Consider the following 17,580-nt stretch of genomic DNA (forward strand, 5'->3'; position numbering starts at 1 on the left):
TATTTAGTTCCAGAATATTTTCATCATCCAAAAGGAAATCCCATACCCATTAGCAGTCACTCCCTTTCCCTGCCAACCCCCAGCCCCTGGCAACCACGAATCTGCTTTGTCTCTGTGGATTTGCCTATTCCTAATATTTCATATAAATGGAATCATACAATATGGGGCCTTTTTGTGTCTGGCTTCTTTTACTTTGCAGAATGTTTTCAAGGTTCATCTGTGATGCAGCATGTATCAGTGCTTCATTTCTTTTCACAGAAAAGAACTGTGAAAAAATTCCATTGTATGGGCTCTCACACTCTCTGGGAAAGGCGGAAGCACAGGTAAACCAAGATTTCATTTCCAAGATGGAAAGTCCATCAGACTCAGCTGTGACTTTACCCCAGAGCTCCACAGGTCTGTGCCAATCCATCACCTCCCCACACAAATAGTTCAAGAAAACAATCTGTGAGTGCAACACTTAGAGACCAATTAAGGAAAACAAGATCTTCATTTAATTTCCATAATTAAATGGCGTGGTAAAATGTCTTAAAGTCAAGAATGAAAAAAAACAATCATTTTGACCTGCCTCCTAGAGTAATGGAAATAAAACCAAAAATAAACAAATGGGACCTAATGAAACTTAAAAGCTTTTGCATAGCAAAGGAAACTATAAACAAGACGAAAAGACAACCCTCAGAATGGGAGAAAATATTTGCAAATGAATCAACAAAGGATTAATCTCCAAAATATATAAACAGCTCATGCAGCTCAATATTAAAAAAACAAACAACCCAATCAAAAAATAGGCAGAAGACCTAAATAAACATTTCTCCAAAGAAGACATACAGATGACCAAGAGGCACATGAAAAGCTGCTCAACATCACTAATTATTAGAGAAATGCAAATCAAAACTACAATGAGGTATCACCTCACACCGGTTAGAATGGGCATCACCAGAAAATCTACAAACAACAAATGCTAGAGAGGGTATGGAGAAAAGGGAACCCTCTTGCACTGTTGGTGGGAATGTAAATTTACACAGCCACTATGGAGAACAGTATGGAGGTTCCTTAAAAAACTAAAAATAGGGCTTCCCTTGTGGCACAGTGGTTAAGAATCTGCCTGCCAACGCAGGGGACACAGGTTTGAGCCCTGGTCCAGGAAGATCTCACATGCCTTGGAGCAACTAAGCCCGTGCGCCACAGCTACCGAAGTCCACGTGCCTAGCGCCTGTGCTCCGCAACAAGAGAAGCCACTGCTATGAGAAGTCCACGCACCGCAAAGAAGAGTAGCCCCTGCTCGCCACAACTAGAGAAAGTTGTTGCTGCTGTACGCAGCAACAAAGACCCAACACAGCCAAAAATAAAATCAATAAATTTTTAAAAGAGTTCCACTGTAAAAAAAAAAAAAAACTAAAAATAGAATTACCGGCGCTTCCCTGGTGGCGCAGTGGTTGAGAATCCGCCTGCCGATGCAGGGGACACGGGTTCGTGCCCGGGTCCGGGAAGATCCCACATGCCGTGGAGCGGCTGGGCCCGTGAGCCATGGCCTCTGAGCCTGCGCGTCCGGAGCCTGTGCTCCGCAACGGGAGAGGCCACAACAGTGAGAGGCCCGCATACCACAAAAAAAAAAAAAAAAAAAAAAAAAAAGAATTACCATATGACCCAGCAATCCCACTACTGGGCGTATACCCAGAGAAAACCGTAATTCAAAAAGACACATGGGGCTTCCCTGGTGGCGCAGTGGTTGAGAATCCGCCTGTCGATGCAGGAGACACGGGTTCGTGCCCTGGTCCGGGAAGATCCCACATGCCGCGGAGCAACTAAGCCCGTGAGCCATGGCCGCTAGGCCTGCGCGTCCGGAGCCTGTGCTCCGCAACGGGAGAGGCCACAACAGTGAGAGGCCCGCATACCGCAAAAAAAAAAAAAAAAAAAAGACACATGCACCCCAATGTTCATTGCAGTACTATTTACAATAGCCAGGTCACGGAAGCAACCTAAATGCCCATCGACTGATGAATGGATATAGAAGATGTGGTACATATATACAATGGAATATTACTCAGCCATAAAAAGCAATGAAATTGGGTCATTTGTAGAGACGTGGATGGTCTTAGAGACTGTCATACAGAGTAAAGTAAGTCAGAAAGAGAAAAACAAATAATCGTATATTAACGCATATATGTGGAACCTAGAAAAATGGTACAGATGAACTGGTTTGCAGGGCAGAAATGGAGACACAGATGTAGAGAACAAACGTATGGACACCAAGGGGGGAAAGTGGGAGGCGGGTGGAGGGGAGGGATGAACTGGGAGATTGGGATTGACATGTATACACTAATATGTATAAAATGGATAACTAATAAGAACCTGCTGTATAAAAATAAATAAATAAAATTTTTAAAAATCAGATCTTTTCAGAGAAGCCAGCATCTTTAGCAGAAGAAAACTGGAATTTCAAGAAAATTTAAACACATAGTGAGGTAGAAGAAAATACACATTTGAAAAATACTTTTAAGAATATCGATTCAAGTGAATCTAAATCACTGGATACTGGGTCACGCAGAGGTCTCCAAAATGATTTTGTGAATGAGAATTCTTCCCAAACAAGTATTAAATGAAGAAAAAGCAAAATCGGTGGAGATTCGGGAGAAAGAAGACCTTCTTCACAGGCTAAAACTAGTCAAAATGTATCACTCAAAGAATGACCTGTCCCAGTTACAGCTGTTAATAAGGAAGTGAAGAAGTTGTAGGCAGATGTTGCTCTGTGAGTTACAATCAACTATGTCTGAAAAGAACAAGAAACTGAGCCTCACCCATTTGATAGATCACTATGTGTAAGATGATAAATTGCTCCACTCTAACAGAAATGAAGAAGAATTCGCAAGAGTTTCATTCATAATTTTTTCTTCAGAGTATCTCTGAGAATGACAACATAATAAAAAAGATGCTTATATATTTTAAAGAGAAGGTATCAACCACTAAAGCTTAGAGAAAGGTATCCTGATGAAAGCCAATTTAGGAACTCTGTTATTATCTAAATATAAACCAAGTTCTAAAATGAAAATTCTGTATTTTGGATAAATTTGCTAAAGGAAACAACATTTAAATAAATATGAAAAATGTTAATAATGATTAAAAAATAATTTGGACAATCCTGGAAGTATTTTTAATACATTGTTTTGTTTATTGTGGTTAAATAAAAAAGTTTTATTGTAAATGTTAAAAAACAGTCCAAGCTGGTGAACATCTAAACCAAAATGGGTCTAAAAATGCCTGCCTCTCTCATTTTATGACCCTTGTTTCCATCCATTTATCACATATTTCCATCTGGATGGTCTAGTAAATAAACTCATATATCAAAAAAATTCCAACGTATAGATATGCCATATTTTGTTTATCCATTCATCTGCTGATGGACGTTTGGGTTGCTTCTACATTTTGGCTACTGTGAATAGGGCATCTATGAATCTTTGTGTACAAGTTTTTGTTGCAACACCTGTTTTCAATTTGGGGTTATATACCTAGGAGTGCAATTGCTGGCTCACCCTAGGGGTTTTAGGGTTTTCACCCCAATGACTGTGGTAAATAGCACATCTGGATGGCCTCCTTTGAGCTCATGATGCCATGCAGTGTCCACAGGCTCACAGCAGTGAAGAGAGATGATCGACTGTCTTAAGAGAAGGGGCTCTTATGATCACCCCAGCAGTAGAACTCCAGTACACACATAGATCATGGTTAAAGCTGGGACAGGAAGCAGTGCCCAGCCAGAGTTTCCTCCTTTGCCCTCTTTTTTTTTTTTTTTTTTTTTAATTTTTGATTGGCTGCGCTTTGGGTCTTCGTTGCTGCGCGTGCGCTTTCTGTAGTTGCGGCGAACAGGGGTTACTCTTCATTGCGGTGCGTGGGCTTCTCATGGCGGTGGCTCTCTTTCTGCGGAGCATGGACTCTAGGTGTGCAGGCTTCATTAGTTGTGGCTTGCGGGCTCTAGAGCGCAGACTCAGTAGTTGTGGCACACCAGCTTAGTTGCTCCGTGGCATGTGGGATCTTCTCAGACAAGGGCACGAACCTGTGTCCCCTTCATTGGCAGGCAGATTCTTTTATTTATTTATTTATTTATTTATTTATTTATGGCTGCGTTGGGTCTTCATTGCTGTGTGCAGGCTTTCTCTAGTTGCAGCGAGTGGGTGTTACTCTTCCTTGTAGTGTGCGAGCTTCATTGTGGGCTACTCTTGTTGTGGAGCACGGGTTCTAGGCGCTCAGGCTTCAGTAGTTGTGACACACAGGCTCAGTAGTGGGCTTAGCTGCTCCACGGCTTGTGGGATCTTCCCAGACCAGGGCTTGAACCCGCATCCCCTGCATTGGCAGGTGGATTCTTAACCACTGCACCACCAGGAGAGTCCCCTCCTTTACCTTCTTTCTCCAGTGAGCTGAGTTTGAAAAACACCTTAATCAAACCTGGCAAGGCTAACAGATGGCTCACTTGTCCCTGAGTTTCCTGTGTTTACATCTAAAAATGCAGGCAGGGACTTCCCTGGCGGTCCAGTGGTTAAGACTCTGCACTCCCAAGGCACGGAGCACGGGTTCGATCCATGGTCAGGGAATTAAGATCGTGCATGCCGCGTGGCTTAGACAAAAAAAAAAAACCCAAAAACCCGCAAAAAAAACCACAGGAAACCTCAGAGGGAGAATGAAACTGCAGGTGCTGAGGCATTTGTCTGCAACCCAAAAATCCAGAGGTCCAGGGCCATCCACGACTTTCAGTGGAAGGAACTGAGTTAGAGGACATGGTTCTATTTATCATTCTCCTTTGGGAACTGCTCTGGACTTGGGGTAATCTTCCAAGACACCCAGGAGGAGCACTGGGAAATCTCAAACAAATCAGAACCTTTAGAACAGCCTGAGATCCTACTAAGAAAAATCCTGAAATGCTTCGTCCTTCGTTTATTCAACAAATACTTCAGTGATTACTATGTGCTGGTTGTTGGGGATTCAGTGGAGGAAAAAACACATTCCCTAGCTTTGTCAAGAAGCTGAGAATCTAATATGGGCATCAAGGAAACAAAAGACAACTACAGTATAGTATGTTTAAGTGTCATGATGGATGAATAGAGGGTGGCAGATGATTCACAGAAGGGATATCTAATGCAGTGTTGTGAGGTCCTTTGCCCCTTGTTCCAGGGTGGCATGTGTTTCAGACATGAAATTTGGTAGTATATGAAGAATTTTGTGCCACGTAGAGGAAAATGGAATTTGTTGTATGGGATTCAGACTTTTTTTTCCCTCTTTTAAAATTTATTTATTCATTTATTTTTGGCTGCATTGGGTCTTTGTTGCTGCATGGTGCGCAGGCTTCTCATTGCGGTGGCTTCTCGTGTGTGGAGCACGGGCTCTAGGCGTTTGGGCTTCAGTAGTTGGGGCTCGTGAGCTCTAGAGCGCAGGCTCAGTAGTTGTGGCGCACGGGCCTACTTGCTCCACGGCACATGGGATCTTCCCGGATCAGGGCTTGAACCCGTGTCCCCTGCATTGGCAGGCGGATTCTTAACCACTGAGCCACCCCCGGGATTCAGACTTTTAGCTCAGACTCATTTCTGTGCTTTTAATCACTTTACACTTAATGTGTCTGAGGTTTTCAAGGTGTAAAGTACCTTCTCATTATAATCACTTTTGGGGGTGAAGGGTACTCTGCGTGTATTGAAAGAATGGCTGGTTAAGCCGGAATGAGTTTTACTGGTATTCACGGGAAAGAAAGTCACATTTGTTATGGGAAATTACCTTTCAAATGTTTGACATAATCCTCTCCAGCGAGGCTGTTTGTTGACATCAGCATCTCCAGCTCTACACCACTTTTATATTTAAATTGTGCACCTACTTACTTCCTGCAGAGCTGCCATCTAAAAAGGCCACAAGGACAGGAAGCAGGAGATTAGTATAGATTGGTAGCTGGGACTGAGCTCTGGGTCATCCAGACAATGCTCCCAAGATGGTCTCACCCAGTCGGACAATCACCAAGTCTAACTCTCCAACTTAGACCTCACCTGGGAACTTCAGACTCATATAGGCAACCACCTACTGATTGCTCACCTCATCTCCTACTCAACGTGTTCAAAACCAAACTCCTGATTTCTACCCCAAACCTGCTCCATCTGCCTGTAGCCTTCCCCATCTCAGCAAATGGCAGCTTCATCCTTCCACAGATGCTCAGGCCCCAAACCTTGCCATCATCTTTGCCTTCTCTCTTACATCTACCTATACATCTAATAGTAACTCCTTCAAATGGTGTTGGTTCTCCCCTCCAGTGCGCCCAGAATCCTCCCACTTCCTATCACTACCACCATGGTCCATGCGGATGCAGTACCTGTGTAAAGAAACATGAGACGACCTCCCCTCCTGCTTGCAAGCATCATCTGCCTTGTTCTTCAATCGTCAGTCTCCAGGCAGGTTGCTACCTCTTTCAGGTTTTCATTGTCTGATGGATTTTCTGCCTATCCTCCCGCCCTTCTCCATTTCTGGCCCCAGGACATAGATTTCCCTTCCCACCTGCTGAAAAACAATCATCATCAATAGTTTATTGGTCCTGGGATAAACCATAATGGAAAGAATATAAAACAGAATGTATATGTGTGTATAACTGAGTCACTTTGCTGTACAACAGAAATTAACACAACATTGTAAATCAACTATGTTTCAATTAAAAAATAGTTTATTGGAACCCAGCCCCTTTACAAATAGTATTACAGTGAGCACTCTTTGGAGACAGACTTCTGGGTTCACAATCTCAGCTTTGATATTCACTAGCTGTGGGACTCGGGTCAGATGACTTAACCTCTCTGCCTCAGTTTCCTCATCTGTAAAAATGAGAGTAATAACACCTACTTCATAGGGCTATTATGAGGACTGAATAAATTAATGCATGTAAAAAGTTTAGATCCATGCCTGGCACATAGTGCTCAGAAGATGGTAGCTATTATAAAAATTTACATACATGATCTAATTTAAATTTAGTATAGCATTTAGGAACCTAGGTTCACCTCTCAGTTTCACCATTTCTTAGCTGTGAGGCCTTGGACAAGGACCTAGCCTCTCCATGCCTCAGTTACCATAATTGAAATGGGGATAGCTAGCGTTGTAGTGAATTGTATAAGGGTTCAATAAATGTTAACTGGGCTTCCCTGGTGGCGCACTGGTTGAGAATCTGCCGGCCAATGCAGGGGACACGGGTTCGAGCCCTGGTCTGGGAGGATCCCACATGCCGCGGAGCAACTAGGCCCGTGAGCCACAACTACTGAGCCTGCGCATCCGGAGCCTGTGCTCCGCAACAAGAGAGGACGCAACAGTGAGAGGCCCGCGCACCGCAATGAAGAGTGGCCCCCACTTGCCACAACTAGAGAAAGCCCTCGCACAGAAACGAAGACCCAACACAGCAAAAATTAATTAATTAATTAATAATCTCCTACCCCAATATCTTCTAAATAAATAAATAAATGTTAACTATTGTTATTCAGTTTTGACACCGGCCCCATGAGACCACAGAGCAAACACATAGTGAAGCTTGACCAATTGTGTCACTGTCTGCAGGTGGGAGGATTACTTCTCTGTTTTTTCCAGGGATAAACAATAAGAGTTTATCTTGGAATTATCGTACAAAGCACAAATAACAATTAGCTATTACGATCCCCATTTTTATTGATGAGAAAGTTGATGATCAAAGAGAGATAAGGGCATAGGCTTAGGAGAAAAACCTAAAACAAATCCCGGCTTGGTCATGAAATAGCTGTGCCATCCTGGGCAAATGATTTAATCTCTTTGAAGTTTAATCTCCTTATCTTTAAAATGCTGATTAAATGGGCAAGACTTGTGGGGTTGTTATGATGATGATATGAGATCTGTAAGTAAGATGCTTAACATGGTATTCTTACTATGATCTTCATTTTTATCTATAGGAAGATGGAGGTTGAGAGAGGTCAGGTGACTTGCCCAAGGGCACAGAAGAGTCGGTGGCAGACTTCAAACTTCAAGGCCACATCCACCTGCTCCAGATTCCTGTCCTCCTGACACCACACTAAGCCTCCATTCAGGAAATGGGAGGAAGGCTGACCGGGGCTGCTCTGACCCCCAAGAATCAGGACACACTGGAAAATGGAAGCTCTCAGTTCTGCTCCAGAGTTAATTTATTAACTTCCCTCCCCACACCCCAATTCATGGACAGAGATAAATGACTTGCCAAGCTACTGGTAGACCGGCTAGGCACACATATGGGCCAGAAGGAAAGGAAAGGGCAAAAGATAGGAAAGTAGTGAACAACTTTATTTCTCCTTTCCCAACCTACCATTTGTAATCTTACACATATATAGTCAAACAGTAAAGACTAGTTTAACAGGACACATTTAGATTTAGTTTCTGCCCCCATCCCCTTGTGCCCAAACTTGATTCACCCAGGCAGGGGGAAAGGAAGGGGCAAATGAAACGTGAAAAATAGCAAGTAGGTATGTTCCCCCACTAGACTGTAAAGACCAAGAAGGCATATCCACTTATCATCATATCCCAGAGTCTAGTATAATTCCTGGTACACAGAGGTTAATGAATATGAGCTGAAAACATAAATTATGGTATCAGATCATATCATTTAGCCTGCTCATATTTCCTACCTTCTCCTCAAAACACATAGCCTATTTCAAATTTTGTGCCCTCATTCCCAATGCTAGGGCTGCTTAAAAGTGATTTCAAAGAAGTAGTATTAAGTTCTGGAGAACCCCAGTCACACTCGCCCCTTCCTTACGTGACGGTCCAGCTCCTCATTCCCAAGCCTTCCGTCATTTGTCCAGTTTCTCCCGAGTCCCACTCCACCTGTGGCCTCACTGACCCTCATTTTGACACAGAAGGAGCTTGGGGTTAAAAGGCAGAAGACCCACATTGAGTACTGCTTCCGTTTCAGATAACCCCTCAAAGCCTCAGTTTCGCTATCTATGAAATGGGGCTAAATTATAGTACCTACCCTATTGGCTATTGTTAAATCGATAACATTTATGGAAGGCTCTTGGAACAGGGCCTGGCACACAGCAAACACTTTAAATGTAATTGCTTTAAATTGAAGTAAAGCATGCATATAAAATGTTTTTAATTGTAAAGTGTTATAAAAAATGTGTAAGATTACTACTATGACTTTATAGGGAGTAAATCTTCTGAGGGGGGGATATGATCTTGTCCCAAGTTCCTTCATAATGCAGAGAATCCTTAGAGAAGCAAATTTCTTCTGACTCATTTCTTAATTGCTAGGTAGTACTCCAAGAAGAGAATAGCCCATCTCTCTCTCTCTCTCTTTCTCACACACACACAGACACAGTATCACTCTATATTATCTTGTTTGTTTTCATGTTTATGATCTGCCTGTCCCCACCTCCACCCCCAAACTGGAATTAAAACTCCAAGACAGGGTTAGTTCTGTCTGTATGGTTCAGAATTGGCACAGAGTGGATATTTTTGTTGCACTAATGAACAAATGAATGAAGGTGTACCACAGATATGCAAAGAAGTACCAGGTCACAGAAATACCACGCTGAGAACCAACCCAGACGTCAATCAAAATGGAATATACAAAATTATTCCTCAGAAGGCCCTGCTGGTCGATGGTGGCTGCCTTAGATTATCAAGAAAAGGGAGGTGGGATATTGTCTATGAACAATTGAAGACCAGCCTTCTACTTTTGGAACAAGGAATATGGAAGAGCAGAATTCTAGCTCTCTGCAAAGAGCTTCTTTTCATTTGCCCACGAAGGCTGCCCGACCGCGTTTTATTGCCCCCCCACGCGCCCGCACCGGGAGGCTGTTCTGTGAAGATTTGGGGCTTCCAATGACAAATGAGTAGGGGATCCCAACGCTAAAGCGGAGGTTTACAAGGCACCCTGGGGCTCCCCCGGCCTTGCCAGGTGAGAATGCCCAGGGAAGCACATATCAGGTCCATTATGATGACTATTTATTAATAATAATATTGTTACTAAATATTTATGAAGTGCTCATGCTCAGCTATACGGTGACACTCCCACCACTCCGCCACCCTTCCAGCAGCACCCAGGTCCCTAACCCCGGGCCCCACAGTCCTCCCAGTGCACTGTGGTTGGAGAGAATTATGACAGGTAGCTCTGGCCGCCTCAGTTGACCTTAACTGCTGGGAACCCAGGCGTCCGGGTCCTCCAGTGGGGCGAGAATCCGTTCGCGGTCGCCACGGGGTCTTGTAAAAACGTCCCCTTGGTCCGTACCCCACCTGGGCTCCAGGAGCAGAAATGGGGAGGGGCCAGGTCCAAGCTCCCCACGGGGTCCACCTGGCGGCTGCCCCCTCCTCTCCTCGGTCCGGACCAGCCCGCAGGCAGGCGAGGGCGCGGCCCCCGGGGTCTCCGGTCCACAGCAGGCGGCCGCTAGCCATCCCACTCCCAGAGCTCCCCGCCGCTCCGGCCCAGCATCCTGGAGCCCCGGCCCCGCGGCATTTTTTCTCTTTATCATAAATATATAAATTATGCTAATTATGGGCATTGCATATTAACCAAACCCGAAACCTCCCCTGCCCGGCCCCCTCCCCCTCCGTACAAACCCCTCCCCGCCCCGGACCCCGCTACTTACCGGAGCCCGAGCCGCCTTCGCCCCGGGTGCCCGGCGTCCACCGATTAGAGATTCATCTCACAGCTCGAGACAGGGGGCCGGGGGCCGGGGGCCGGGGCCGGGGCAGCCGCCGCCCGCAGACAAAGAAGCCAGTGCGGCTTGGCTGGGCTCGGCTCGGCCCGGGAGCCGGTCTGGACCCGCCGCCGCCCCCGGGCCCCCAGCCCGGGCTGGGCAGAGCCGAAGGGGACTCCGCGGGCTGCGCTGGGCGGAGAGGGGACGGGCGGGAAGCGAGAAGGGGGAGCGGTGTGGGGGGGCGGTCAGGTATATATATTTTTTCTCCTCTCCCCCCACTTACACGGCCCCCCTCCTTTTTCTCCCCCCCCTCCCTTTTTCCCTCCTTCTGCTACTTGGATTTTTTTAGCTGCTGCGTCATAAGCATAATTTATGCAAAGAGCTTTGCCGCATGCTGCACCGCGCGCGCCAGCCGCCGGGGGCGGCGGGCTGGGCGGGCCGGCGAGGAAGGGAGGGGATCTGGGGAGCCGAGAACGAGCGATTGGGGCGGGGAGCCGGGGGACTCAGACCCTTGCCACCCTGGAGGCCCCAGAGGCTCCCTTCCCGGACAGGAGTGGAAGGCCGGTGGGGCGGGTCACGCAGCCCTCTCCGAGTGCCGCTTGAGGTCGTTCCATCTTGGAAGGTGCGAGAGTGGGAGCGTGAGTCCGGACTGGGGACCCTGTGCTACGTTCCCGTTAGCCTAGGGTTGGGGCCGTGACTCCCAGCGGCCGCCTTTCCTCTCTGGGTTAGTCAGTTGCCCTCCTCAACGTTGAAAGTCAAGTCCATGTCCATTCCCAAGCCCCAGGCCGGGACCCCACTGCGAGAAAAGGGAGGGAACGCAGACATCGCTAAGCCAGGGCCTAACCAACCTTCTGAGCAGCTGTGCCGCAGCTCCATCTCACGGAGGGGACCCTGGGCCTGAAAGCTCCCTCACCCCCACCTCAAGAGCAGTTGTGGGCTGGCTTGACTAAAGACAGCTTGCCTGCTTTCTTGACCAAGTCGACTAGGAAAGGTAAAATATAGACAAAGTTCTGTGGCATGGAGAAAAAACAACGTTCTGCTTTTGGTGGTGGTGATGGCGAGGAGGGTTTGGTTTATTTAATAGAAGCTCTTGAAGGTATGGAAAGGGGAAGGGATAAGACGAGGCACCGTTTGGGGCTGAGGGCAAATGGACGGAGAAGTAGTTGACACATGAAAGAGGAAGGAGTTGGAAGAACAAAGGGGAAGAGAAAGAATGAGGGGAGGCGAGTTGGGGAGGAAAGAGCACTGTAAATCCAGTAAGCTGTGGATCCCCACATTGAGGCAGCCTGGACTGCTTCCCCTTTGCCCCTCCATCCACTGCCACCGCTCCCCGCTTGTGATGAGGTAAGCATAGAGGTAGGGTGAGAATAGAGGTGGAGCCCTCAGCCCATTGTTGCTTAAGGCCTCCTCCCATGGAAGAACACTGGGAGGGGCGAGAAGAGAGCAGCACCAAATGATAGACCATCACTACACACTTTTCGAGAATGTTACCTGCAACTGGCAGATTTAAGAGTAACCAGATGGATCAGGAGTCAGAATATTTAGGTTTTAGTCCCAACTCTTCCACTAGAAGTTCAGGTAGGTAGTTTAACTTCTTCATTACTTTAAAAAAAAGAGGGTGATATCTGTAGTCATTACTTCACAGGGTTAAGAAGTTTAATTGTGAGCCTGTATGTGAAAAAACTTTGGAAAACGCTAATCGCTCTAGGATTGTAAGGTATCATTATCTGTACAATAGTTTTAATGTTTTAACTGGCCTTGTGAAACTAATACATGACATGGTATTATAGTTCTTGGGGGGTTTTGTTTGGTCTGTAGTCCCTATGGTCCTTCCTCTCAGACTGTAAATTCCTCAAAAGCACAGATTGTGACTTACTAATTTTTGGATTTCCTACTGCTCTTTATGTGAAGAAGAGGCTCAGTATTGTTATTGAATGTTGTCACACGAAGACAAAAACTCTTAGTCTATGTGACTTGGTTTGGTGCTACACACAGATAAATCAAATGCTTTGGATGACATGAATATCAGGGATAGTATGAAGAAAGAAATGGATGTGATCCAAGGGTTTCATGGACACACACACATAAAAATGTTAATTGTGGGGCTTCCCTGGTGGCGCAGTGGTTAAGAATCCTCCTGCCAATGCAGGGGACATAGGTTCGAGCCCTGGTCCGGGAAGATCCCACATGCCGTGGAGCAACTAAGCCCATGCGCCACATCTGTTGTAGCTGCGCTCTAGAGCCGGTGAGCCACAACTACTGAAGCCCGCACACCTAGAGCCCATGCTCCGCAACAAGACCACGAAGAGAAGCCCGCGCACCACAACAAACAGTAGCCCCCGCTCGCTCGCCGCAACTAAAGAAAGACCGCGAGTAGCAACGGAGACCCACAGCCAAAAATAAATTTATTTTTTTTAAAATGTTAATTGTGGTTTTCTTTGGGAAAAGGAAGCCTTAATTTTATATTGTATACACTTCTTAAATTTTTGATGCTGAACATATACTACGTTTTTGTTTGTTTAAATTTTTTATTGGGGTATAACATGCACACAGCAAAGTACACAAATCTTTTTTTTTTTTTTTTTTTTTTCCAGTACGCGGGCCTCTCACTGTTGTGGTCTCTCCCATTGCGGAGCACGGGCTCCGGACGCGCAGGCTCAGCGGCCATGGCTCACGGGCCCAGCCGCTCCGCGGCATGTGGGATCTTCCCGGACCGGGGCACGAACCCGTGTCCCCTGCACCGGCAGGCGGATTCTCAACCACTGCGCCACCAGGGAAGCCCCACAAATCTTAAATGTACATCTTGATGAATTATTTATATATATATAAAATATCTACATATATTACTTGCATACATCTACATATATAATAGATTACATATATTATTTATATATTATAATCACTATGTTTTATTATATCACACACACATATATATATTTTATAAATATATACAAAATCACCACCCATAACATGATGTAGAGCATTTCCAACAGCTGAGAAGACTCCCCTGTGTTCCTTGTTAAGTAAACTTCCAGTTATCACCATAGCTTAATTTTGCTGGTTCTTGAACTTCATATAAATGGAATCAGCATGTGTACTCTTGTGTCTGGCTTCTGTTACTCAACATATGTTTTTGAGATTCACCCATGTTGTTGTGTCTAACAGTATTATTTGTTCTTTTTTATCACTGCATATATTCCATTGTATAATTATACCACAGTTTATACATTCTATTATTGATGGGCATTTGGGTTGTTTCTTTTTGTCTTTTATGAATAAAGCTGCTGTGAATATTCTTGCATAAGTCTTTTAGTGAATATACGCACATATTTCTCCTGGGTAGATACTGAGGAATGGGATTGCTAGGTTTGGGGTATATGTTTAACTTTTGTAGATACTGCTAAATACTTTTCCAAAATGTTTGAACCAATTTATATCCTTACTAGTAAGTATGAGAATTCTAGTTGTTCCACACCCTCACCAATACTTGCAATACAGTCTCTATTTTTGAAATATTGAAATATAAGATTTTTAGAATGAGTATATATTTTATAATCAGAAAAAATGTCAACAATGCAAATATTTCCATGACTGAGCTGGGAGAAGATGTCACTAGTGACATGCCATGCCAAAGAAAACTCATCAACAGCATCCTCAGCCCAGCACATTTTCTTTTTCTCCTTCACTCCACTTCCCATGCCTCTGAGCCTACATTTATTCAACAAATATTTATTGTTTACTATGTGCCAAACACTGGGCTGGATGCTAAGTGTCCAGTGGTAAACAAAACAGACAGCTTTCTTGGAATTTATAGTCTTCTGGGGAAACACATGTTAAACAAAAAATAAACACAGAAATATATCATTACATGTGATGATTAAGAAAACCAAAAGGTGATATGAGAGAGAATAACACTGGGGGCAGGGAAGGCCTCCCTGAGGAAGTCATATATAAGGCAAAGTTTAAAAGATGTAATAAGCAGGAGACCGAAGGAACAGCAGAGGCAATGACGCAGGAATAAATATGTTGTTCAAGAAACTGAAAGAGGATCAACGGCTGGAACACAGCAAGTGACAGGAGAGAATTGCACAAAATGAAGTTGGAAAGATAGGGCCCAGATCAGGAAGGCCTGGCCATATATACCGCCAATATTTCCGTTCAGTTGGGTCCTTTCTTTCTTTGCAAACTCTACTCAAGATTTATCCCGTCCAAGAGGTCTTCTTGAATAATACCGAATTGTTCTAATTAATATTATTATTTTAATTACATCATTGCTCCAATAATTTCATTATATAATTTGTAGTTAATAGGCCTTTCATTCTGTTTCCTGAGAATATATTGGTTTACCCAACAGACAGGACAGGGCCTTCTGTTTCCTCTTTTACCCAGTCTCCTCCAAGCACCTAGCATATCAGGGATGCTCTGTTGACAGTAAGAGTCTCCCTTGGCCCTGTACTCTATTCCTAGAAAGCTCTTGGAATCTAAGTAGATAATCCTTAGGATCCTGTTTTACCTGGTTTGAGAACTGACCCAATTTCAAATCTTCAAAACTTGCCCTGGAGCAACCAAATTTCTCCAGGATCCAGGCATATTTTTCCAAACACCTTCCTTAACTGCGTAGTTAATTTTGCCCCTCCCCACTCCAATCACCAGATTAAAGGCATCTCTGCTGTTGCTAAGGGACGGAGGCTTGGGCAGGTGGTGGGAGTGAGTTGAAGGATGATACAGCAGGGAGTCAGGTTGGTCAGCAGGAAAAAAACCTCTCAGCTGTGAGAAAAGACAGCAATGCAAATGTATTTTCAAGTGCTTCTGGGCCAGGTCCCGCCCAGCCTCCACCCGCCCCCCCTTCCCCCCTTCCCCCACCTGCCATGTGTTTATCTGCTTGTTCTCTGAAAGCTTTTAGGACTTTCTTTTTTAAAAATCTCTGATGTCTTAAATTTTACAATGTCAACAGTTTGTGGTTAGCCAGCTTTCATAAAACAAGGAAGCTATTGTCCACCTTGACTGTTATATTGAAGTCCTTATGAGAAGAATGGGCCGTCAAAGAGAAGGTACTGTTAACAATACAGGGCTATTTTAAGGTGAGAAGCCAGAGTTCTGACAAATTTGCATGTGGCAAGGAGTGTGGCTGGGCATGCTCCATTTTTTATAGACTTCCCACCCTGAAATGCATATATTCTATTTACTTTAATTTTAGCAATGATGTAAAATTATTGCTGGGCTGCTGTCACTCTGACAGATCACCTTACCAGCTCAAAGGGTAAATATGGGGTTTTTTTCCATAATTTTTGTACAGTAACAAGGTAAGGAACATTTTAGCTCATAAATTATTCACCAAACCTCACAGGCATAATAGGCTGTGTGCATATTCATCAGGTTATCATCCATTATTCATAAGAAGTTCACTTCAACTGTTAGAAGAAAATGAGGTTGTTGATTGAAATCCTGAAGAAATGTGGGCTTTTATTCTCCCCTCTCCTTTTTCCCATCTGAGTAAGTCTGGAAGTTTCCATCAAAAAATGATATTGTAGGGGAAAATATTTATTCCTGACATGTAGATGTATAGATATGAGGAAAATAAAACTTGGAGTAGGAAATAAATTGGCAAGATCAACCATCATTCATTTAACTTGGCTAAAGGCCTCTGACTCCTGCTTCCACAGAAACTGTGTCCAGGAAGTGGCCAAAGGGGGTCCCCTTTCTTGCAGCAAAAAAGTAGCTTCATCAAATCTGATAGACTTAATACTTATATTAAGATCCAGGTTGCCTTCTACAGCCCAAGAAGTATTATCATTTATCTTCTTATTTGACCTTCACACCAAGTCTGTGAGATAGGAATAATTTTTTTTTTTTTTTTTTTTTTTTTTGCGGTATGCGGGCCTCTCACTGTTGTGGCCTCTCCCGTTGCGGAGCACAGGCTCCGGACGCACAGGCCTAGCGGCCATGGCTCACGGGCTTAGTTGCTCCGCGGCATGTGGGATCTTCCCGGACCAGGGCACGAACCCGTGTCTCCTGCATCGGCAGGCGGATTCTCAACCACTGCGCCACCAGGGAAGCCCAGGAATAATTTTCAAGATGAGAAAACTGAGGCTCAGAGAGGTTAAGTGACTTATCTAAAGCCAAACAGCTGGTGAGCAGACCAGGACTGGAACCTTCATTTTCTTCCATATTCCATGTTCCTTATACTCTGTCTTCCTAAATCCTCTGAATGATAAAACTCACCACTCCCAAGATAGAGGCATTTCACATTGTTTTCCAAGAACCATTAATTTTATTTTCTCTTTTTATTATTTATTTTAAAATATTTATTTTGGCTGTGTTGGGTCTTCATTGCTGCACGCGGGCTTTCTCTAGTTCCAGCAAGCCTGGGCTACTCTTCATTGTGGTGTGCGGCTTCTTACTGTGGTGGCTTCTCTTGTTGCGGAGCACGGGCTCTAGGCGCACAGGCTTCAGTAGCTACGGCACGCGGGCTCAGTAGTTGTGGCACACAGGCTTAGTTGCTCGGCAGCATGTGGGATCTTCCCGGACCAGGGCTTGAACCCGTGTCCCCTGCATTGGCAGGTGGATTCTCTTGCACTGCACCCCAGGGAAGCCCCTGTTTTCTCTTTGTAATACCTTTATTATTTCTGTGAACTACAGAAGCAATATAGGCTTGAAGGCATCAAATAAAACAAAGTTCTATAGAATAGAGAATAACAAATGGACAGTTAACTGCCACGACTGCCAACCTCCTTCACCACAGGAGCCAGGAGGAGATATTATAATTCAGTCAAATCCACAGATCTGAGTTCAGATCTGATCGTGGTCACTGACTAGCTGTGTAATTTGCGGCAAGACAGCCTCTTTAGGTTGTAGTTTCTCATTTGTAAAATGGGGATAATGCTTACTTCTAGAGTTTTTTGTGTTAAATGAGATAATGTATATGAAACCCAAGTGT

At 44.7% G+C, this 17,580-nt stretch overlaps 1 protein-coding gene and 1 pseudogene across 5 annotated transcripts in view; one reads left to right on the forward strand and one right to left on the reverse strand.

Moving 5' to 3' along the window:
• The window catches only part of POU6F1 (POU class 6 homeobox 1), a 28,979-nt gene extending 18,049 nt beyond the window's left edge, over nucleotides 1–10,930 (reverse strand). For 3 of the 5 annotated variants that reach the window (XM_067009302.1, XM_059082790.2, XM_059082788.2), the window contains exon 1: nucleotides 10,593–10,930. The gene's annotated coding sequence lies outside the window, so the exon portion shown is untranslated. Of the gene's footprint in view, nucleotides 1–1,411; nucleotides 1,533–10,239; nucleotides 10,398–10,592 lie in introns of those variants that run through there. The other 2 variants (XM_067009301.1, XM_067009299.1) reach the window with 2 other exon arrangements.
• LOC131767233 (swi5-dependent recombination DNA repair protein 1 homolog pseudogene) lies at nucleotides 318–2,907 on the forward strand (annotated as a pseudogene).
• Nucleotides 10,931–17,580: the final 6,650 nt, after the last annotated feature.

Source organism: Kogia breviceps, chromosome 12 (genome assembly GCF_026419965.1).
Source record: "Kogia breviceps isolate mKogBre1 chromosome 12, mKogBre1 haplotype 1, whole genome shotgun sequence".
Taxonomy (NCBI): domain Eukaryota; kingdom Metazoa; phylum Chordata; class Mammalia; order Artiodactyla; family Physeteridae; genus Kogia; species Kogia breviceps.